At 41.0% G+C, this 24,080-nt stretch overlaps 1 protein-coding gene across 9 annotated transcripts in view; it reads right to left on the bottom strand.

Annotated features, from left to right (window-relative positions):
• The window catches only part of TENM4 (teneurin transmembrane protein 4), a 601,078-nt gene that overhangs the window by 306,529 nt on the left and 270,469 nt on the right, over positions 1-24,080 (bottom strand). The gene's annotated exons all lie outside the window — the stretch shown is intronic.

Below are 24,080 nucleotides of genomic sequence, written 5' to 3'. Positions count from 1 at the left end.
CAAGAAGTGTACAAAAACATGTGTTCCCAGGAAATTTCTTCCCTTTCTCATATGCTGTTCACTTTAAAGTCTATTTCTACAAACACTTGCTGCTTGACTTCCTTCCTGTCACCACAAGGAGTCCCATTTAATTAACCTGGCAGCCTAAGGTGGTGAAAATAGATTGCAGCTTGTAAGTGTGGAGATTGACAGTCTCTGCAAGCTGCCTTGGTTTGCTTAGCTACAGCAGTTATTGTTTCTCAATTATTTTGATGGTATGATTCCAGGCTGTACATCCAGTGGCCTGACTGCAGCTGCAACAGTAGTTGAGGACAGGGAGGGAGTGGGCTGTGTGTGACATGGAGCATCAGCAGTTCACTCCTCCACGTCTGTGTTATATTGGGTAGGGAATTGCCTCTGGCTAACGACAAGCCTTCTTAACATTTTCCTCTGAGAAAACAGATGATCAAATGCAAGAAAGCCTACTCATTAAAACAAGTGCTGGGAAGGTTTTGTTCTTTTCAGACTCATCCCTGTGTTTGAGTACCTAGAGAACCAAGAGTACCTATATTGACTGAATACAGCATCTGTTTACCATCAGCTTTGTCTGAAACTACTCTTTTTTTTTCCAAGTTAATGAAAATGGAGTTTGAAAACTGGTTCTGATTAGGCAGGTCAAATAGTGAAAATACTCTCTAAGGCTAGAATATACCTCAGGATCCCATTGTCGAGCAAAACAGCACATAGAAATCACCAGAAGAGCAGAAGATCAAAGCAGATGGGAGTGACCTACTGGGTGCTACCGGGTTTGGAGGTGCTGCCATGGTGCTGCAAAGGGAGGTGCAAAATTTGTGGATGAAATTCAGCCATATGAATTTCTTTGCTAGATGGCCAGGGAGTAGAATTAGACCCTGGGCAAATATAGAGGAAGATAAAAAAGCCCCCCCCTTTTAATTTTTAAGGAAGTATTGTGTGGTGCACAAGAGTGATGGTGGCCCCAGCAAAGGTTTCTTTTCTGCATTTCTTTCTGCCTACTTCACAGTCAATTGCTATACTCTACTAGAGTATTTTCTTTCCCACTGCTATGAAGATAAATTGCCTATTACCAAAGTAGCTATAAGGAAGGGAAAAAAATAGTGTCTTTTCCATCTCAATGCAGTCAAGTTCTGTTGTAATTGGCAGCACAGCATGGTGGGTATGCCACTCCCACCAGGTCCCTTGCCCAGCTAATCGAGTCTGTTCTTTGTGTAAGATGCTGCTATTTGTGTTGGTCCATGTGACTTTCTTTTTCAGTCTCTTTTTAGGGGCTGCCTTTCCTTTCCCTCGCAGGAGATGGACAGCCAGGGGGAGGAAAGGCAGTTGTCATCTCCATTTGCTGGAGTTAGTACTGCTGCAGTGAACGTGATTCCTTCTTATATGTTTGTGCACTTTTGTGGGTGCTGCAGGGTGAAACTGTAAATTCTAGTTATAAAAATAAAACATGATGTGCAGGAGAAGCAGGTGATACAGAAATGTTAAACACTGGTATTTGGACTGCTGGGTGGGTGACCATGTTACATCAGCTTGGCAGAGATGTAGACAACGTGCAGCTCCTACTTTGGGGTTCAGGGGCAGGATCCAGAAATTGTGATGTCTGGACTTCTGAGCAAATCTATATCAAGAAAGTGAAAACCTGTAGCAAGTAAGTCAGAAAGGGACTTTTAGCAAGGGTATGTTTTGACAAGGGGAAATGGCTTTAAACTGACAGAAGGTAGAGTTAGATTAGATATTCAGAAAAAATTCTTTACTAGGCTGATGAGGCACTGAAAGAGATAACCCAGAGAAGCTGTGGCTGCCCCATCCCTGAAAGTATTCAAGGCCAGGTTGGATGAGGCTTTGAGCAACCTGGTCTAGTGGAAGGTGTCACGGCAGGGAGATTAGAACTGGATGATCTTTGAGGTCCCTTCCAATGCAAACCATTGTATGACTCCATGATCTGTTCCAGCTGATACCCCACGCTGACTGGCTTGTCTCTCTGTTACACTCCGAGGGGGTGCCTGTATATATATCTGTACTGATGTCAACTGGCCCACATCTGGGCTTCTTGTGCTCATCTGGCACAGTCAACTTGGCCACCTCAGAGAAGACCTGAAGCCATGCGTGGCTCACCAAGAGCCTACCCACACCTTTGTACCTCCTTGCCATGCCTGCTACATTGCCAGCTGAGTCTTGTCATGATTTTGTCTTTCTCCTGTTAGCAGCTTATATAGGCTGAGCTGCACTGCTAGGGATTTTGTTTGAATCCCTCACATAGGTGACCAGGAATATGAATGTCTCCCTGCTCCATACATCTGAGGTACAAGGCGATCGAGCACTGGAACAGGCCATGGAAGTGGGTAGGCATGCCTGAATGTATTTAAAAGACGTGTAGATGTGGCAGTTAGGGACATGGTTTAGTGGTGGGCTTCGTAGTGCTGGGTTAATGACTTGACTTGATGATCTTAGAGGTCTTTTCCAACGTTAATGATTTTCTGATTCTAAAAGTGTTTTGTTTTCTTGTCTCCCAGAATCATATCAGATCCACAGGCTGTCTCTTTTACATTACTCAGCCTGGAATTGTTTCTCTCTCCAGCACACAGAAAGTTGCTTTAGAAGAAATATTTGAAAGAAAAGCTCCTTTTCCAGTGTCTACTATAGTGCAGGTTTCTCCACTGAGTTTGTCTGTGAGGAGTCAAGGGTCCTGAATATTTTATTGATATCTGACTAGAGCCAGAATTTGGAAATGCCATGACTAGACCAAAACATGGGTTTGAGAAGTCATAAGATATCTGTTCCAAGTTTTACAGAGAAAGCTAATCTTCAGATTTAATATAAAAATTGAGTTTAATCCATTATTGTTATTGACTTAAAAACTGTGTAACACTTTCTGTATTGCTGTACCTCCAATACAGACACACAGAGATTATTCCACTTTATATGTGCAGAATATTTGAGACTTATTGGAAGTTACAGAAAAATCCGAGGTTTATCTGACACAAGAATGCAGTCAGCATGTACACACATCTTTGGGGATTTAAATGCATTTCTTTTTAACTAGTTTTAATTCGCATCCATAGAGAAATTGAGACTCACTAGGAAGGATTAGCTTATTGTAATATACCAGGTGAGATGTAGGGTGGCTGCGAGATTGAATAATGTAATTTAAATTTTGTAGTGTAAGTGCAAACATGAGACGGGGATGTATATATGGGAAAATCAAGTCCAATATAAATTGTATAACAGTACCAGAGAAGAGAGCTGCAAGACTCATGAAATGTAAGGACTTTCTTTGAAAATAATAATGTTAGTCAGTTCATTAAGTAAACAGAAGTGAATGGAGTGTTTGATGTAATATTTTAAATAGTATTGAAAAGAGTAAAATAATCACAAGCTAAGAGCAAGGGTAGTTCAGTAAATTGCATGCACAGATTTCTTTTTATCCATTTCATGCTTGTGTCCAACACAAAGAAGGTTAAAAAAATTAACCCTTATTGCAAAGAATTATTTCTATATGCAGAGGTGTAGAATCTGGTGGCATTGTTCTGATCTGTGTCTATGTGCATGTCTAGGTGATCAGGTATATGTATGCCCTTCATTGTAACAGAGAAATATGATTTTTTTTTAAATAAAATCTGCCATTCACCAGAGTAAAGAGCCAAATTCCCAAGGGAAAAAGAACAATCTTTGTAATGTGTTACGAAACAAGAAAAGACATTTATTTCCACTCCAGAGAGGTGTTATGACCCTGCAGAAAAATTAAAGGGGTAATTTCAAGAACCTATAGAAATCCATGGGAGAAAATGAGCCTTCACTGCAATAAGTATGAAATCTTACAGGGCCACAAACAATGCAAACCTCTCTTCTCCAACCACTTCAAATCTATTTATTGTCTTTTTCAAATGTACTAACAAAAGTAATAAGCTTATCTCACTTGGAAAAATAAAAGGCATAAACACTGTTATATCCTTGAGTAAAAGTGCTCTCTCAATCAGCTGTGGTCAATTGCCAGCCCCTGCACCCCATGCTGGCAAAAAAAGAGTCACAGAAGAGGAATGCCTTATGCACAGAGGGAGACTGTCCTGAAGGGTCTCCATCTCCCTCTCTGCAAAGTGAAATTCGTCGCAGGAGGCTCTAATTATCCTGTGGCAAATTAAATGGCAAAAGCAGCATGAGCCTCTAAGACTCTGCTGTAGAGTGGAATTTCTAGTGGGGTTTTTGTTGTTTTGTTTTTATGTTCTGGCTTAATGCACAGCTCATCATTACCAGGCACTTGGTTATGCCTGTACATTGCAGCCTGGGTGAAGAATCACATGGATATGATCAATATTTCAGTACCTGAAGGGGTCCTACAAGAAAGATGGAGATGGACTTTTTATAAAGGCATATAGTGACAGGACAAGGGAAATAGCTTTAACATGATAGAGGGTAGGTTTAGATTAGATATTAGGAAGAAATCTTTTACTGCGAGGACGGTGAGGCACTGGTACAGGTTGCCCAGATAAGCTCTGGATTCCCCATCCCTGGAATTGTTTAAGGTCAGGTTGGATGGGGCTTTGAGCAATGTGGTCTAGTGAGTGGCATCCCTGCCCATAGCAGGGGGGCTGGAACTAGATGATTTTGAAGGTCCCTTCCAATCCAAATTATTCTGTGAGTCTATAATTGTTTGATATATTTCACCTTGAAAGCATGGGAAAAGTAGTGTCTTTTCCTAGGCAAAACCGCACAAACTAGATAGAAAAGTTCCTGAAAACTATAAGAACTAAGCTGAATTATCCTCTGTCCTTTCTCCACATCCTTGGTTTGATATTGGCCAAGGAGTAGAATGTCATGCAACAAACAGATGCAATTTGCTTTTCTTCATTGTTCACAAAATCCTCACAAAGTCAAAGGCAAATAGAAAAGTAAGTTATCTGATCATAACAAACAAAGCATCAGCAGTTTGAATCTGTGTTTGGCAGTTGGGTTGTCTTCTCTTCAAGTTTGCAATCCCTTCAGCTACGAGCTACCTGTGGTGCCTGAAGCACTAATGCAAACTGTCAAGGATGGAGTAAATACCTTGTCTGCAAGATTTAACTTTTTGTAATAATAGAACATGATCTGAACAGTGAGCTTCAAAACTAACAGAAACAGAAAGGTTTGCATGTATATGTCAAGGCACAATTGTGTATCTGTCTTTAGCTGTAAATATAAATATTGTGTGAGGCCCTGGTGGTGTAAGCTGCACAGCAGAAGCACAACATCCCCAAGCAGGGTCCTGCTCTGAGTCTCCTGGCATCAGTAAGAAGCAGGACTGGGCCCTGGTATGTAAGAACAAGATAATGATAGTGGTCAGTTTGGCTTCAGTATTGCCGAGAAACTGGCAATTTCAAATACAAAATACCATTGGAAAGACCAGTTGGGATTCAAGGGATCTGTCATGGATCAGAGCTGGGCATGTGTGATCTTAGCCATGGAGCCAAACCTCCACCTGATGTAAATCAATATATACCTTTTCCAGTCAGACACTTTAAAAAAAGCACATGCTTTCGTGTGTACACACAAGTATGTTTTTTTTCCTATTAAGGGAATTAGAGCTTTTTGAACTTATTCAGTACTTTATATCCAACATTGGCTTTAGCTCATTCATTTAGAGCAGTCAGACAAACTTTCTCCCTTCCTCTCCCATAATTTTCCTACCGGTGCAGTATTAAAGGAATAATTTCTCTGCTTCTGCTGAGCACCTTATAACTAGCACCATGTTGATATTTACCAGCTGTAACACAGAAGAGTCATTTTTGGCAGCTAATGCATCTCTCCTATATGTCCCTGTCACTCTCTTCCTGCTCCAAGACAGCTCCCTATGCATGAGATGAGACAGCGCTGTAAACTTCACAGTTGTGCTGAAAATCTTGGTCTAGGCAAAGATTTCTTAGCACTTTGGCATTTCCCTCAGCTGCCTGACTTTTTAGGGTTTTTTTATTGGTTTACAGAAGAAAGCCAGAAAATACATGCTTGGCAAGCCCAGAAATCAAAATGTAAAGAGAAAGAAGAAATCTTATTCTCATTTTGTTCAAGTGTCACTATTACAAAGAGAATTTCATTATTTTTACAGGCTATTTAAGATCTCTGAATTGTGGTCTTTGGCATTGCAGACAACAGACATTTTAACCACTTGTTTGTGAAATGAAAGCAAGATTCTCACCAGAATTTTCAACCTGTGGGTGGCAAAATTTCCTCTCTTTGGGGAGTTATGAGCTTCTAAGTTATTTCCAATCTATACAATAGGCAATAAAGTAAATTCAGTAATGCCTACTGCTGTCTTTAGTGTTCTGATCTTCTTCCTTTGCAGTGCATAATTTAACATAAAGCTCCATTTACTACACAATATAATCTGGCCTGCCAGGAAAGTGCATTGTAGGATGACAGTTACATCATATAGTGAAGACTGAGAGAAGTATATATGTTTTTCCTACATGGTTTATGGGAGTATTTTTATCTATTTTTCTGTAATGCTTCAAGAAGTTTTTTTCTGTAGAATGAGCCTGCAGTTTTTCCTCCCCAGAGCCAACAGCTGAGCTCCTTAAGATGCCACACATGCTGGCTGGGGAGGAGGGAGACAAATGACCCCTGTAGTTCTTGTCACCTTCCTCTGGTCAGCTGGCAATGACTCTTGGAAACAAAGCATGGAACAAAAGTGATGAAATGTGCCTTTTCTTTAGAGTGGCCAAATTGTTTTGCAAAGACATAAAACCAGATTTTCCACAAACTGTTCTTACAGCCCCACAGAGCAGCATCACAGAAGGATGCGACCACCTGTCCTACTGTGCTTGGTCCTCCCCCTGTACTCGGCACTGGTGAGACTGCACCTCAAATCCTGTGTTCAGGTTTGGGCCCCTCACTGCAAGAAGGAGATTGAAGTGCTGGGATATTTTTAGAGAAGGGCAATGGAGGGGAGGAAGGGTCTGGAGCACAAATCTTGAGTAGCTGAGAGAGCTGTAGGTGTTCAGCCTGGAGAAAAGGAGGCTCAGGGAGGACCTTCTCACTTCTCACTCTCTACAACTACCTGAAAGGAGGTTGTAGCCAGATGGGGGCCAGTTTCTCCTCACAAGTAAGACTTGATAGGGCAGGAGGAATTGTCATCAAGCTGTGGCAGGGGAGGTTTAGATTGGAGATTGGGAGAAATTTCTTCATGGAAAGTGTTGTAAAGCATCGGAAGAGGCTGCCCAGAGAAGTGGTGGCGTGACCAGCTCTGGAGGTATTTAAAAGGCATGTGGCACCTGGGGACATGATTTAGTGCTGGACTTGGCAGTGTTGGGTTAGTAGTTGGACCTGATATCTTAGAGGTCACTTTTTCCCCTTTCCATCCTTAAATGGGAATTTCACCAAGATTTCTCTATCTTGAGTTAAAATTCTCTACTACATAGTGACTACTCAGAGTATATTGTTCACAAAATTTGGGAAGTACTACCTCTAACAGAGGGTTCAACTGCAGGATGGGTTGTTGGATTAGGATAGCATTATTAAATGCCTAGCTACTAAGTGATGATTTCTGACTTTTCACCCAGTTTTCTCTAGGGCTATTGCAACAGTCAAGCCTGAATGACAAACATCCATTTAAAGCCTAATTTTGATGTTGACAGAGCAGATTTCCATTTAAATGGAAGTCAGAATGGAAATATCCTCTTGATCAGGAATCTGTAGAAACAAAGACAAAGCCATAGGCTCACAGCACTGGTATCCATCTCTGCACTCCTGAGTACTTGATTCCTTGTTCAGTGCACAGGTGGTGAACCCTGAATTTTGGCTGGTAAGGATGCAAAGGCCAACAGGATGGGAGAGAGGAGGCAAAAGACAACAAGGAACCCTCCACAGAAGGTGGCTCAAAATACCAGCACAGAACAGAAATTGGTGGGAAATGCTCCTTGTTTTGATTTTCCTGGTCTAAAAACGAGGTGGTTGTATTTTATGTCACTGTCTGTTTGTATGTTTTCCACCCTCCCTTGCAACTTGCTGCAACCTTTTCACTGTGAGATATTCTCAATTGTGTCTATCTATCTATCTATCTATCTATCTATCTATCTATCTATCTATCTATCATCTATCTATCTGTATTCATATGTATGTATGTGTATATATATACATGAGCACTGATCTATAGATTCTGAGGTAATTTAGGAAGTATAATAAATATTCCTAAGTGGAATATAAATTAATTCCGACTTAGAAAAGTTAGCAACATATGGTTTGTAAAAGACTGCACACTGTTAAGAAAAGTAAGTTCTCTGTGCCAAACCTGCTCCATATTTTGCATGAGGAAATAGAGAAAAGATGTAGTGACCCAAAGACCCTAAACTGGTTCTCTGAGGTCGATGAAAAAACTTTTAATATTCATACAAAACTTCAAGATTTAACATATTTATGTATTAAATCTATACATATTGTATTATACATTAATATATCATCTATATACACATTAATATATAAATACATTAAATAGATAATAAATATTTATATATTTAATATATATTTAAGCGAAGACCTATTTTTTATTTGTTTCTGCACTTGTTGGCATCACCAGCATTGCCTGGGCTCAGCTGGTCTGATGTTGGCACCTATTAAAATGCACCTTTTAAAGAAAGATGATTGAATAGCTTTATAAATAAAATGCTTGGCTGGCATCATTGAAATATGATATGTGAACAAGAAAAGTACACAAAGCCCCAGAGTAGGTAAGATCAAATCACAGACAGCATATTGTCTCTGTTTTCAAGTGTTTTGAAAGGGGCAAACCAACCAGGATGCTGGGATAAGACTTTGATCCTCTCTTTGTAACCGTGCTATGCTTTTAAGTCTTCTTTTTGAGTGGCAAACCACTCATGAGTTAAGAAAATGCCACGGTGCAGTCCAGCATGAAAAAAACCCCACACCCCACAACAAGGTATAAATAATTCACTGATGTAGAGAAAGGCTGTGGTGTTACAGGATAAAGTTGACAAGAGAATTATATAGATATATATAAAAATATATATATTATATAAATATAAACACAAAGATTTTATTCAGCAGTAACAATGGTGCTAACAAGGGAGAGTGCCTCTGTGTGTGCTTCACAAGGCTAGAAAACACTGTAAAATGTTCTTCAGAGACCTGCATGTTTTAGTTAGAAATCCCAGAATACAGCCCTGGAAATCCAGCCTCTTGGAATAAAGACACATAAGATGAGGAGAGCTCCTGAGCCACACATACACCAGACAAAGGAGAGCACATTCCAGCAGTGTTTTTCAAAGACCTTCAAAGGCTGATGAGTAAACAAAGAAAATACAGGGAAGGACACCAGTGGCTCTTTCACCTTCATGTTAGACTTGACAGAAAGGGAAGGAAAAGCTCTAGCATAGAAGGATCTCTAAGAACTCATCCCTGTGGTATCTGATGAGTTTTGTCAGGACAATTGTACTTGTGCAGCACCTCCTGCAGCAGGCAAGCGACCGCACACCAACCTTGCAATGCAGGCAGGGAACCAAGGTGCAGTGCTGCTAAAAGGCTTCCACAAGGGACAACTGTGGAGTTAATGGCAGAATAACAGAATGGTTTGGGTTGAAGGGACCTTCAAAAACTACCTAGGTCCGAGCCTACAGCCATGGACAGGGACACCTTGCACTAGGCAAGGTTGCTCCAAGCCCCATCCTACCTGGCCTTGAACATTTACAGGGACGGGGCTTCCACAACTTCTCTGGGAAACCTGTACCAGTGCCTCACTGCCCACTGAGTAAAGAACTTCATAACACATTATCTAAATCTCTCCTCTTTTAGTTTAAAACCATTCCCCCTTTCCAGTCACTATCTGTCTGTGTAAAAAGACAGGAATTATTGGAAGTACTGGAAGGCATTCTAAGGTCTCTCTGGAGCCTTTTCTTCTCCAGTCTGAACAATCCCATCTCTTTCCAGAAGAACAAGGAAAAAATTTTTTTTGTCCTGGGTTTTCATTTTAAGGCTGTGTATTCTTTCCTCTTGCCCAGATGAGTATAGATACTACATTTTAACAAGATGCTTAATCAGATCAATGACTACAGACAAACTAAAATGCCCACCCTAAAACCAGCAGCTAGGCTGAGGTGAACTTCATGGATCTTTAACACTGTATGACCTAGACTGATCTTCCCTGTTCCCAGAAATACGGTGAGCTGGAGCATCAGGAAAAGCAACATCTCTGTTTGCCACAACATTTTTAATGAGATGGGAATTTTTGGAACTTTACCTCTGTGGCACTAGACATTAAGTATTTCTCTATCAGCCCAGCAATGTACCGAATGCAAGTCTTTTAACGAGCAGAAGTGGATCATGGCTAATTGATGCGATGAACAGGAATAAAAGAATCTCGCTACTTTTTTGTTTGTTTAATGACACTTTCTTGGAAGCCTGGATTATGCAACTAGAGACCAAACTCTCTGGGCTGTGGATTGCCCTTTCTAACTGAGTGTATCAGACTCAGCACAGTAGGATCCTGATAATTGCTACAGGGCTTGAGGTGTTACTGAAGGAAAAGCCATCACTGAAGTGCCAAACATGACAATTAATATTTGAATTATTTATTGACTACAGGTGGGCTGTCCATATGCATCCATCCATACACTTATAATCTGCTTAGTATAACATTCTGAAACAAACTTTTTTTGTATGTGAAAGATGATGATCCATGGTAAAGCTTCCCACATGAGCTGAAATAGGAATTCAAGTTTGAAATGGAATTAATGTGTAAGGAAATTAACAACTGGTATTTAGGGCTGCATCACCACGGTTAGGGTAGAAAATGATACACCCTTTCCCTGCAAAGAGAGTGGAGAGGATCGTTCTATCCCACAGGCTGAAAACCTTGATCCAGATGTCTACATCCAGCCTCTGATTTCTAACAAGAAAACAAAACCTCAAGCAAAAGAGCAAAGGCAAAAACGTATGGAAGGTCCAACAAATTTGTAATCAAAGCAGTGTGTTGCCATTTCTGAACCCCTAACAAAGTAGAGTGAAAAAAACCCAATATTGTTTCAGAGTAACTGTGCAATGAAAAGCATTCAGCTATTTACATTTCAAGGGCTGTTAATCTGGGGGAAGCAGCACAAGAGGTGCTGCTATATCAATTGATAGTCTATTGATATAAAAATCTTTTGAATATTAAAAGTATAGAGAGAAGCAAGGTCTATATGTCTGTATTTGCAACACGTGTCCATCATCCATCTGTGGTTTTATCGGGTACCAATCACCATAGTAACTCCACAAATCCCCTAACACTGCCTTGGAAACATCCAGATCTGAAAAAAAACTAAGAGCACAACCACAGCTTCCCAGCCCAGCTCACAGAGCTCTGCATCATTAACCATCAGGTAATGACCAAGTCCTAACTGCTTCATCTCCCTTAAGTATATGAAGATTGTTTCAAACAGCTAAATACAGTGCTTGCAAATAACAGCCCCACTGAAATGGCCTGTTAATGAATGATTCATTAGAGTGGCAGCAGCGGCTTTTGCTGGGATCATTTCTTAATTAACAACCACTAACTAGTTGATGTCTGTGTAAAAACGAAAAAGAAAAAAGACCTAAATATGTTGACTTTTATTTTTTTGTGTGAAATTTTACAAGTCTGTTGATGTACCAGTTCTCCTTCCATAGCGGAGCCATTCTAACACTGATTGGCCTGAACAATGTGAGATGTGATCTGTGTTGCTCTCTCTGTCCACATTTTCATGGAGGCACATTGATACTAAAAGGCTGCAGCGAGGGACAACTGCGAAGTAAATGGCAAAATCACAGAATGCTTTGGGTCAAAAGGGACCTTAGAGATCATCCAGTTCCAGTCCTCCTTCCATGGGCAGGGGCACCTTCCACTAGACCATGTTGCTCCAAGACCCATCCAACTTGGCCTTGAACACTTCCAGGGATGGGACTTCCACAGCTTCTCTGGGTAACCTGTGCCAGTGCCTCACATCCCTCTCAGGAAAGAATTTCTTCCTAATATCTAATCTAAACCTTCCCTCTGTCATTTCAAAACCATTCCCCCTTGTTCAATCACTGCATGCCATTCCCAAAAGTTCCTCTCCAGCTCTCTTTTACCCTCTTTAGGTACTGAACGGGGCTCTCATCCTTTCCTCACAGGATAGGTGCTCCAACCCCATGATCATCTTTGTGGCCTCCTCTGGACTTGCTCCAACAGGTCCATGTTTTTCCCGTGCTGAGGACCCCAGAGCTGGATGCAGTACTCCTGGTGAAGTCTCACAACAGCAGAGTAGAGGAGGAGAATCCTCTCCCTATGCTGCTTTTGATGCAGCCCATTGACTTTCTTGACCCCAAACACTCATTGCCAGCTTCCCTGTGTGTTTGCAGAAAGCCTCTGCAAAGGGATGTCCTCTTTGATACACCATGAACCAACAGACTTCATTATGGGCATAAAAAGCCCGTAATTTTGCATGATGTCTGCTTATTCGTGCATCTACTTATCTGTCCTATTAATACTGACTTACTGTCTTCACCTGCTCCTCCTCCCTGCCATAAATCCCAGGAAACAGAAGAGATGGAATCTATGTTGCATAGGCACAGATTCAAGGCTGAAAAGACTCATCATGAATAAATGGGAGGGAATATGAAGCAAACCTGTAGGGGACAACAGTTTGTCCATGGTATTCTTATGAGAACTGCATGCATGAGAGACAATGTAGAGAGTGATGAGGTCCAGAGACAATATTCTGTATTTGCCACACATTGAAAATTAGTTCATGAGAATATTACAATCCTTGATTTTCAGGTGTTTCCTTGCCTTTTAGTCTATTCCCCAGTCAAAAGCAACTGACATTCCCCTATTGCCAACCAGGAGGTGGACACCACCAAATTACCTCAAAGCCTTTTGAGTGTGAGTTGCCTAAATGAAGGAGTTTGGTGCTGATATGCACATGGGGTCTCATGTCATTCTCCCATCTGCTGCTCTCTTTAGGCTGACCTGGAAAGCCTTTCTCTGCCCAAGTTACCTTCTCCTGCCTTAACCAACCCAGCCTTGCCAAAAAACCTCAACTACTGGTTTGCAACACAACAACAACAACAAATTATATCTAGCATAGGGGGAGAAAGGAGAAATACGGCAAGTCTGAAAGAGAGGCAAGTGGAATGTGAACCCAGTCTGCACTCAGAGCGACAGGGGAGAAAAATCTATTTGACACCCTAATCTACAAATGAACTCTTGATAGGATGAAATGAGAAAACAAACTGATGGGAAAGGGAGCCATTGTGTGGTTGCTGGTACAGCCACATGTTTACCTCTAAGACATGGTAATTACCACCAACTCTGTGCTTTGGGTTGGTTGTCAGACAAAACACCGAAGCCCATATTCAGTCCCTCCATTGTCCTCCCTCAATTCCTCTGCCACAGTTTGCCATGAGGACCTGTCTTGCACACCCCTCACCCAGCCACCTGCCTTGCTGTGTGTGGGCACAGAGAAAACTGTTTATTTTCTCTCCTCTGGATTGCATTTTACCCTTTTTTTCCCCTGAAAGTTATTGATCAAAGAGTCAGACAGGAAAATTTCCCTGTGCAAGGGCCACTAACAGCCACATCAATTTGCATGGAAAACGTATTTTAAAGCATTTTGCTGTTGTTCAGATGTGGCATCTTGTACCAACCCTGGAGAGATGCACAGGGAGAGGTTTGCTGCAAAAAGAGAAGTTTAAGAGTTGCTTTTGCTTTGCTCCTCTCCTTTTTCTAATTCCACGTTGGTCATGTCAGGCAGGAGCAGCTCTACAGCCCCTCATCCACAGTGTGTAGCTTTAGTGCATCTAGGTCTGGAAGCAAGTGATTTTTACAGGGTCATGCTGTAACTCAGGAGCAAAGCAAGGAAACAACTGAGAATTCCTCATATGTCTTTCATGACCTTGCTAGAAATAAATCCCCTCACTGCCTGGAAAAGGGCAAAAAGGGAGCTAAATGCCTCCTAGTACCTAGGGAAAAGGAAAGATATTGCTCAGGAAGGTATTGTTCAAGATATTGAACAATGGGTTAATGAGGAATAACAGGGACAAAACTAGAAGCACCTTGCAGTTTTCTGGAAGTACATGAGAGGATTTTGAAGCTGGGACAGCAATGTAGGATTTCCCTACCTGAAGGGCAGCAAGGTTTAACGTAGGATGGGGAAACTGGAAATTGGAGGTGGAGCAAAGTATATCTTGAGGCAATGAGGGAGGTTTGGATATGTGTGATCATGAATTTTCAGAGGTGACTCAGCTCTGCAACATCGCCAGAGGTCTGGGAATGCTGTGCTTCTGCTCTTCTTCAGACACAATCTAAATCTGCTCAGCAGAAAACACTGATCTTGCTGTAACTGACATTTTTTGACTTAAAATAATGCTTCTTTTCTTTTTTTGTCTTGGGGCATGAAGCCAGCTTCAGTTCTTGCCTGGGCCTTGCTTCAGCACAACTGAAAAATGTCTAGCAAACTTATCAGTTTACATATGCTAATATGATGAATTCTCAATATGCTCTAGATGAGGTAAGATTTGTAATACAAAAAAAAATCCATTTTTGATGGCATAGGAAAATCACTTTCACCTGTAATAATGAAAAAAGACCGTAAATAAATTCTACTTCATTGTTCTTATCTGTCATGTTGTATAGAGTTATGCAAACGATAGGACATTTGACGCACAGCATTTCCTAACTCTGTGAAAGCATTACGGACCTGAAGCTATTTTTTCTCTCTATGGCTTCATCATCCTCACAATGGCATTTGGATGAGGAGGGGTGTGAGTTTCTTGGCCATGTCAAATAACTTAGAAAATGTAATTCTTAATAGTTTTAGAAGTGCCTTAAACTTTTCAAAGCCTCAGATGGTTCCAGTTCTGGGCCCCTCAGCTCAGGAAGGATATTGAGGTGCTGGAGCAGGTCCAGAGAAGAGCAACAAGGCTGGTGAAGGGACTTGAGCACAAGTCCTGTGAGGAGAGGCTGAGGGAGCTGGGGCTGTTTAGCCCAGAGAAGAGGAGCCTCAGGGGAGACCTCATCACTCTCTACAACTCCCCGAAAGGAGGTTGTAGCCAGGTGGGGGTTGGTCTCTTCTCCCAGGCAACCAGCAGTAGGACAAGAGGGCATGGTCTTAAGCTGTGCCAGGGGAGGTTTAGGTTGGATATTAGGAAGAAATTCTTTACAGAGAGGGTAATCAGACATTGGAATGGGCTGCCCAGGGAGGTGATGGATTCTCTGTCCCTGGAGGTTTTTAAGATGAGACTGGATGTGGCACTTAGTGCCATGGTCTAGTAGCCATGATGGCGTTGGATCAAGGGTTGGACTTGATGACCTCAGAAGCCTTTTCCAGCCTGATTGGATTCTATGATTCTATGATTCGATGTTAGACAACTTCATAGTGAGTGCTTTCAACAAGCTTCAACTTACTCTGGCAATGAGATAATGAACAATTTAAACAAAATGAAAGAGAAAATTAAAATTAACAGTCCAGAAAACTCTAAATGATGAGGGAAGAACCTCTGATGAGTTAGAAATATTGAAGCTTTTTGAAGGATTTTGAGTATTTGCCCAAGAATATGTGTGTATATAAAAATTCATAGCCTTGTCCATAATAACCATTATTGCTCTATAATCCTGAGAGTAGACAGACCCTATGCCACATACTGGCAATAATCTCTCTTCTGTTTATGGTTGCTCAGTGGAATAACATTCATGCAGACACAGGAAAATTATGTGCATTAACTGCATGCATCCAACAACCTTTTACATCTTTTGCAGAAGAAAATTTTTTCATTCCTTGTTATTTACTGACTCATGTTGGAGTCTGAGCAGGTTGAAGACAGGGTCATTAAATCGCTTCACATATGATTGAATGCTCTGAAAGGCCCTCTTTAAAGTGACATAGGAGTGTCTAAGAGACAAATCGTTACCTATGCAGCTACTTCTGGAGCTGGACAAAGTATCTAGAATAGTCAGTACTCAAGATTAGAATAAAAAGTCAAGAACAATATGTGCTCAGTGGAAAAGAAACAGAGAAACGCTGAAACAATATAGGGAAATGTCATGTACAAGGCTGGTGAAGGGATTTCAGCACAAGTCCTATGAGGAGAGGCTGAGGGAGCCGGAGTTGTTTAGTGTGGAGAAGAGGAGGCTCAGGGACCTCATCACTCTCTACAACTACCTGAATGGAGGTTGTAGCCAGGTGGGAATTGGTCTCTTCTCCCAGGCAACTATCAGTAAGACAAGAGGGCATAGTCTTAAGTTGTACCAGAGGAGGTTTAGGCTGGATATTAGGAAGAATTTCTTTATAGAGAGGGTAATCAGGTATTGGAATGGGCTGCCCAGGGAGGTGGTGGATTCTCCATCCCTGGAGGTTTTTAAGATAAGACTGGATGTGGCACTCAGTGCCATGGTCTAGCAACCACAGCAGTAGTGGATCAAGGGTTGGACTTGATGATCTCGAAGGTCCCTTCCAACCCAACTGATTCAACGATTCTATGATTCTCACTTAACTTATTTCAACTGTTGTCAACTGGACTTTACTGGCGAACACAAGAAATATCCAGCATTTTTTGTTCCTGAGTTGTCTCTAGGAATGTCAGAGGCAGAGGATCCCAGAATGTGGATATAACAAGTCTAGTTTACAGCTCCCCTATCAACTTAATGACATTATGAACTGGGATGGTGTCCAAGACTCAAACTCTCCTTGCAATTAAGCAGTGAGAGATACCAGCTTCTAGAGACAGTGCCATGGCTTGAATCCTATTGTTCTGAAGCTTTTAAAATAGATTTCTGACTCTAAAAACCTCATGCACACCAAAAAAAACAAGAAAAGGTGATTATCAGGCGGACCTAGCAGATGTTTGTGAAAACATTTAGTTGCAATCCCAGCACTCAGACGTGGCTTGCCAACAATTGCTCAGAGGTTTAAGAATGCAGACAGAATCTGGACTAAGTCACAGTGTCTATGACTATGGAGGCAAATAATTCAAATGGGATGTTTTCATCTTATTTCAAAAAAAGGTATTTTAACCTCATGGAAGCTGAATGACTGGAAATCTGATACATGATTTTTCCTTCCACACCACCCTAGGTCTGCAAAACAAGTCTGAGTTTATGAATCCTTCCTTTTCTCTCCCTTAATCTGTGCTCCTGAGCCCAGATTCTCAGCTAATGTGGCAGAGCACGAGGTATCCCAAGAGCTGTTGAGTTAAAATAAAAAAGGTTCAGACTTGATTCTCTGCTTCTTTGCAACAGGAGAAATCATTTATATTGGTGTAAAGTGAGTTAAAATTGTGCAAGAATGCTCCTATATCAAATGGAACTTTTTATACCAACTCCGAACCTATTTTTACCAATATACAGCTAGTTAAAGTACAAGGTAATGAAAAGTTTGTTCCTATATGGTTTCCTTGGGTTTCAGCTGGTAGCACCAGAAGTATTCTTCAGAAACTAGACTGCTTCCTATTCAATATTAACTTTACACGTGGGAAGCCTGATCATGTGCTATTAAAGTCAACAGGATTTTTATCATTGACTGTGATGAGCAAACCATCAGACTATATGCTTTCTTCTCTCCCCTCCACTCTGCTCCTAAGTTTCTCATAATCTTTATTCAAATTACTTTTCCCTGATTTTCTGTACTTCCTTTCCCTTTGAGTTTTCCGTCATCAATGCCCCCCATGCAAAACCAGTACTTCAATAGGAACCATTGCAATTCTATCCTTTAAAAATGAAGCTGAAATACTATTTTTCCACATTTCCAGGCAGAATTGGGTAGGTTATGGAGCTCTCAGCAGAGTCCCTTTGCAGGCTTGGTTTTCATTCAAATCAAATTGAGTGGGGCATGAACATGAGCAAACTGAAAGCAATCAAAACCAATATAACACAGCTGGAAAGACCAGCTTGGCAAAATGCTGAATATCCTACGCTCTTGATGATTAAATGAACCATAAAGGTTTTTGGCATCTTTTGGAATTATGCTTTGAGGTCCTGATCTTGCAGAGGGCTTCAGCTATGCCTAATTTTAAGTTCTTGCCTATATCCCAATGAGATCAACAGGGTTTAGTTCCAAATTCATACCATCTAACTACAGGCACTTAACTGAAGCAGAGAAGAGGTGAGCAGTGGTCCTCGGCTTCACTGCAGAAGGAGGGGCAGCTTCGGGATGTTTTCTGTGTTTTGCATAAAAACTGTTGAAGTGCTTTATGTGGTGTGAATACTTTTAAAAAATTATGACAGTAAAAGGACAAACCCAGATGATCTCAAACAACATCTCAGGGTCCTTAAGCAGATCTTTCTCCCCTCTACTGTTGTACAAGTATTAGATCCCAAAATATATACAGTCACCAATAGCTACATACAAAGAGCCTGCACAATTCTGGCATAAACCTGGTCAAAATTCTTTGCGATTAAGGAAAATAAATGTTTTGGCACAAAACCAGAACAACCAGAAATTCAAGTATGCATGCAATCTCATTTTCTGGCAGGTTGCTCATATCAGTGGAAGGAAATGATCTAATTAGTTTATGGACAGTGTTTGTCCCTGAAGATCAGAGCCTGGAACTTGGGGCAAAAAAGTCTGCGAGAAGCAGCTTGTGTTTTTCATGTGCTGAGTTCTGGTATCAGCGAAATGAGTTATGCAAAGTAAGAATAATGTTTATGAAGGCTGATATGCACCCAAAACCTGGCTATGGTAGAGAAAATGAGGACAATCAGTTCCAAAGATCCCAAAAATAGCTTTGTTTCCAGGTTTGCACAGGGACTTGTATGGATGAAAAAATAACCAGTGCCTTAGAGCCCTTTTTTTTTGTTTCCAGTGAATGATAAGACATACATATAATTTTGGATATGTATTCTTGATGGGACTCAGCAACTCAGTTCTGTACTTTTAAACAGCCTCCATGTGCTCGAAAAGGGCAGCCAGAGGCCACATTTTTCTAGTTGTGTTGGAAAAAACCGACTTGAATTTTGACAAGAACATGAGAACCCAACATAAGGAGTGGACTTGTCTCTGGCTGCTTCTACCTCTGGCTCTCTTGCAAATTTCTCAATAGATTTATCTTTATCACTCAATTAACGTCTAAATACTCATTTTCTTATTTTTCTTCTGAGCGCTTACAACAGTTCTAGGAATGGAGACGACTGATGGACTAACAACTGTTGTGTCACATTGTCTCAGCCTTGAAGGATAAGGTAAACAGAATAATTTTCAAAAGAATGGAAAAACATCAGATTTTTTTTTTCTTTCGTTAGTTTTTCTTTTTGATTGTTCTAACTGGAACCTGAAAACCACTGTGGTGCAATTTCTTGACTGTCATGAATCATGGGTGGTTTTTTGTTCTGATTTCATCTTTCTAGGCTGTTTTGCAAGGGTGCTCTGTCTTAGGAACTTGTGCACATCCCTCTTTTGTGCTTTCTGCTCTCTAGTTCTGCCTGCACATTGACTGATCATTTTAGCAGAGAAGAAATTGGTATTTGTAGGGTATGGAGGGCATGGGATTGCATTAAACAGATTTAGGTTGTAGGGTCAAAGCTGGCACCATGGAAATCACTGACAATGAGATGAGACTTCATTAAATTCTCCAAGAACTGAAATTAAAGATATTTGTGCTTTCCCTGATGAAAACAAGCAACCCATCTCTGACCTATCTATGACAGGAGCTTCCTTTAGTCCATTTTCACTTGTGCTAGCATTTACAGTGTCAGACTTCAACAAAATACATTCTTTGTTTTTCAGCCACTCATACTTTGTATTTATATTGACTCCTTTCGTCCTAACTTTCCAAACTTTGACAAACACTTGTATATTTAGATTCACATCAATACTTTGGGTATTGTTAGACCAAATTTAACACTGAATAAAATGAAATGTTGAACTCCAGAGCATTTAGTAAGTCAGCTTCACAGCTTGGATGAGATGGCAGGAGTTCTGACTGCTTGGTTGTTATTCTAACCACTAAACCACATTCTCTTCTTTTGCCTTATGTCTTCCAGGAGTCATCCCTCAAATGACTTTCCTGCATTTCCTTTTATTGCTTCCCAGGTAATGTTTATTGCTTTGAAAGTAACTAATCATTGGTTGGGCTGTGCTCAGATGCAATTAAAAAAATATTCCACACCCACCTCTTAAAATGCAGAGCATCTCTGAGATTCCTAATCATCTGAGTTTTATAACTCGGTTTTATTACTTTCCAAATATACAATGCTCATAAAAAAGGTAATTGGGTCTTTACAATAATGCCATTTCCTAATCCTTACCAGTGAAGGAAAATTATCATCATGTAGCAGAATATTATGTTTCAATTGCTTTGCTCTTTTATCCCATGTCAAAAGTTCTGAGGGCAAATGCAAGGCACAAATACTAAGCCATCACTGCTGAGCAAAATGGTCGTCAGGGGTGATGGTAATTCTGTTAAGCAGGGAGCATCAAGGATGAAGGGATAGGGCAAAAATATAGAGACTGGAGAGCTGGAAATATTAGAGAAAAAACATGGAAAACTAAGTGTTCAAATTAAAGGCTTATTAGATAGGAAAATTGAGAGCCATGTTTTTGCCTCAGTTCTTAAATTACATAGAATCACAGAATCATAAAGGTTGGAAAAGATATCTAAGTCATTGAGTCCAACCATTAACCCAGCACCACCAAGCCCGCCACTAAACCATGTCTCTGAGTGCCATGTCTATATGTCTTTTAAACACTTTCAGGGACAGTGACTCCACCACTTCCCAGGGCAGCCTATTCCAATGCTTAACAACCCTTTTGGGGAAGCATTTTTTCCTGATATCCAATCTAAACCTCCTGTGGCACAAGTTGATTCCATTTTCTCTTTTCCTATTGCTTGCTACCTGGGAGAAGAGACCAACCCCCACCTGGCTACAGCCTCCTTTCAGGTAGTTCACAGAATCACAGAATATCCTGAGTTGGAAGGGACCCACAAGAATCATTGAGTTCAACTCTTAAGAGAATGGCCCATATGGGGATCAAACCCATAATCTTGATGTTATAGGCACCATGCTCTAACCAACTGGCCAGGCAGCTCTGCTTCCTGGAGGCATGCTGGAATCCTTTACTTGCCTCAGTCATGGAGTAGGTTGAAATTGGCTTTGACAGCCACCAAACACAAGAAGAAACACACAACATCAGTGGCGGTAGTTTGGGTCCAAGAGTCAAAAGGTGTAAGAAGCAGAACAGCAATGTGTTCACTGGAAAAAACGAAATAGCATTTTTGGTGTCAGACTGCATAATCGATTGCTCTTATTTTCAGAGGAGATGAAAGTAAGATCAAGCCCGTAAGTGCCCAAGCTGAGGCCATTTGTAGAAATATAAAGCCCTAATGAAGCCCCTGTTGCATTTGCCTATTTGCGAGGTGGGGACAATAACCTCTTTCTCTGGCAAGCCTTGCAATTCCTTTAGGACAAGGATTGTTCTTTAATGTGAAATGAGCAGTGCTTTGCCCAGCAGGGCTCTGACTTTCATTGAATGGCTTGAATTTGCAGTGAGGTAAAAATACACAAACCAAAAGGGTAACAGTGCTTGGGTAGATTAATTTCAAGCTACTTTCAAATTTCCCTTATTCCTGTATTCCTGTGCTGAATGCAGAGATATCCTTTCTGTCTGCTATAGTTTGCAATTAAAAGAGCTCTCTGCTCTCCTGCATGGGAAGCAAACCTTCAAATATTGCTTGTCCTTGATCTGCTACCACTGCTGTGGCTCTCAGCCTTGTGAACTGGTAGTATATTAAAACAGGGGCTGCTGGTGTGAAGAAATGACCTGTCTGACACAACTCTCCCTGACGTTATTCAGGACACTGCAGGCACTGGATGACACAGAAATGAAAGAGGAACATGGGATTAAGAGTGATGTTTAAGGTCACCGAATGTATCCCTCAAATATAAGATGCATCATCCCATGAAAGCATTCTCACCACTGTCTAAAAACTATTTTTTTCTTCTCTAATCTGAAAGGGAAGGAATTCCAGAACTCATCCTCTAAACAGTTAGAAAATTTCTAATTTCCTGTCTAAATTTATTTTTTGAATATTTGTAGTCATCTGTTCTTTTGCCAACATCATGTTTTAGCTTAAAGACCTCTGCTGCCTTTTTGGTGTTTACCTGGCTGATACATTTAGAATCGCAGTTATATCCTTTCCCTGCCCTCCTCCTCCAACCCTCCCTGTAAGAGATGAAACTCAGATAATAACTTGGTAGTAACCCCATGCTTCCCTGTGCTGTAGCCATCCAAATTGCCAGTTTTCTTGCAATAGTTTCAGTTTAAATGCTTCTTTCTTGAACATGTTCATCAGATATGGGTGGGAGAAGAGGGGGAAGAAAAACAGTGTTAGAGTCAGTATTGCTCCGAAGAAAATGAAAGTCTGGAGAGAAAAAGAGACCTGAATAATTTGGAACAAGAAATAACTGAAGCAAGAGGAGAATTTGAGTCTCCTGATGTGAAGTTTACTACCTTTAAACACTCTTATTCATGGCACACCTCCATCATACTAAAGGGTTATTAAGGTGTGAGACACTTGGCTCTCGAAACCAGCATTTCGCCATGTGATCTTACGAGTCTCATGCAATTTGCTCATGAAATGAAAATCTATCGGGAGGGGTTTGCTGTCTGTACATATTAACATGAGCTAAAACAAGAGCTTTCATTATCGTTTTCAATGCTTGCTTTTCCTGTTCGCCATGGAGGCAGTGTGAAGGTTACACTTAAGGTCAGCAACTATCCATGTTTATTGGTTTATTCACAGATTTTGAGTTATTGATATTGAGCTTGTCCAGGAAATCAGTGCATTGCAACATAAGGCTCATTGATAGCCTGCTGCTCTTTGTGCATTTTAAAAAGATAACCTTATAGAGTAACATAAATTTTAAAAGAGAACTTCAATGTCTTTCCACTACCAAGTCAAAGCTTTGCAAACCCTTGGGAAGCTGTTTTAATTTATTTGTACACTGTCTTTCCCCTAAAGCTGTCTTTAACGGTCAAAGCAGGTTTTGTTCTTTCCTTTTTTTGTTGTTTTTGTTCCCCATTTCTCCTGAAGATGAAACAAATGCTCACTGCACAGATATTCCCATAGTTCAACCACTTGGATTTGTTCCATGAGTGTTGCTAGACTGTCTTTTAGCTCGCTGGGTCCCAAAAACGAAAACAACATTGTGGGCTTGTGGCATCAGCAGGGCTGTGACCTCTACCTGGATGCTGTTTCCCCCAGCCATCTAACTGGTGGTCTCTGTTTCTTGCCCTTTGCTTTAAATTCACCTCAGGGACACAAGTCTGTCCCTGTACTTTGTTTTCCAGAACTCTCACAAATTCCCCAAGACTTTGCTTTTTATGCTCCTGTTGTTTGGTTGCTGTGCAGCTCCCCTCCTTTTCCTGTCCTAATGTTGTTATAGGATATTGCTGTTTGCTAAGAAATGAAAGATGATATTTAAAAGGATGCTAGTAGTAGGTTGACTGCTGTTGAATTTCAGAGTCACTGGTACAAATACTGAATTGTATTACTTTCACAGTAATGGTCTCCCCAAAGGATTCTCCTCTTGCCTCATATGCTCAGTCCCCGGTCAGTTCAGATCTGATTGCTCATCTGTTAGATGTAATAATAGTATCGTGCTGTAGCTCTACGGTGCCTTTCATCTGATGTGTTTTGCAGAGTCTGGGCAGCTGTCATAGAGAAACAGGTGGGAAGCTGAGTGCTGAGACTCCTTCTAAAGCAATTTCAGCTGACATATATTTAGTGAACTCATCCTGCTGATAAAGAGGTACAGTGTATATTATACAAGTGTATATATACACACAGCTAATTAAAATGACAGCGCTGGCACCAGTAGCCAACTGGGACAGATCTTTCTCCACAGCACCTTTCTTCATCAGCCCCCACTCGCCAAAGATGGCCACCAGTCCCCAAGGTGCACCCACCATTACTGCCGTTTCAGGACGTGATTTTTTTAGTCTTGTGATGACTGAAGACATCTGCCTGGACAGAAATCGGGAATTTGGCTGTGTTTTATGACGTTGACATTTCTCTGACTGCTCTGATGTACTGCCAGAAAACCAAGCCCAAGCCATGAGAGGAAGGACCCTGTTTGCCCAGAAATAAGTCACAAATAT

Source organism: Chiroxiphia lanceolata, chromosome 2, assembly GCF_009829145.1.
Source record: "Chiroxiphia lanceolata isolate bChiLan1 chromosome 2, bChiLan1.pri, whole genome shotgun sequence".
Taxonomy (NCBI): Eukaryota; Metazoa; Chordata; class Aves; order Passeriformes; family Pipridae; genus Chiroxiphia; species Chiroxiphia lanceolata.
This window is presented reverse-complemented; position numbering and strand designations above follow the sequence as displayed.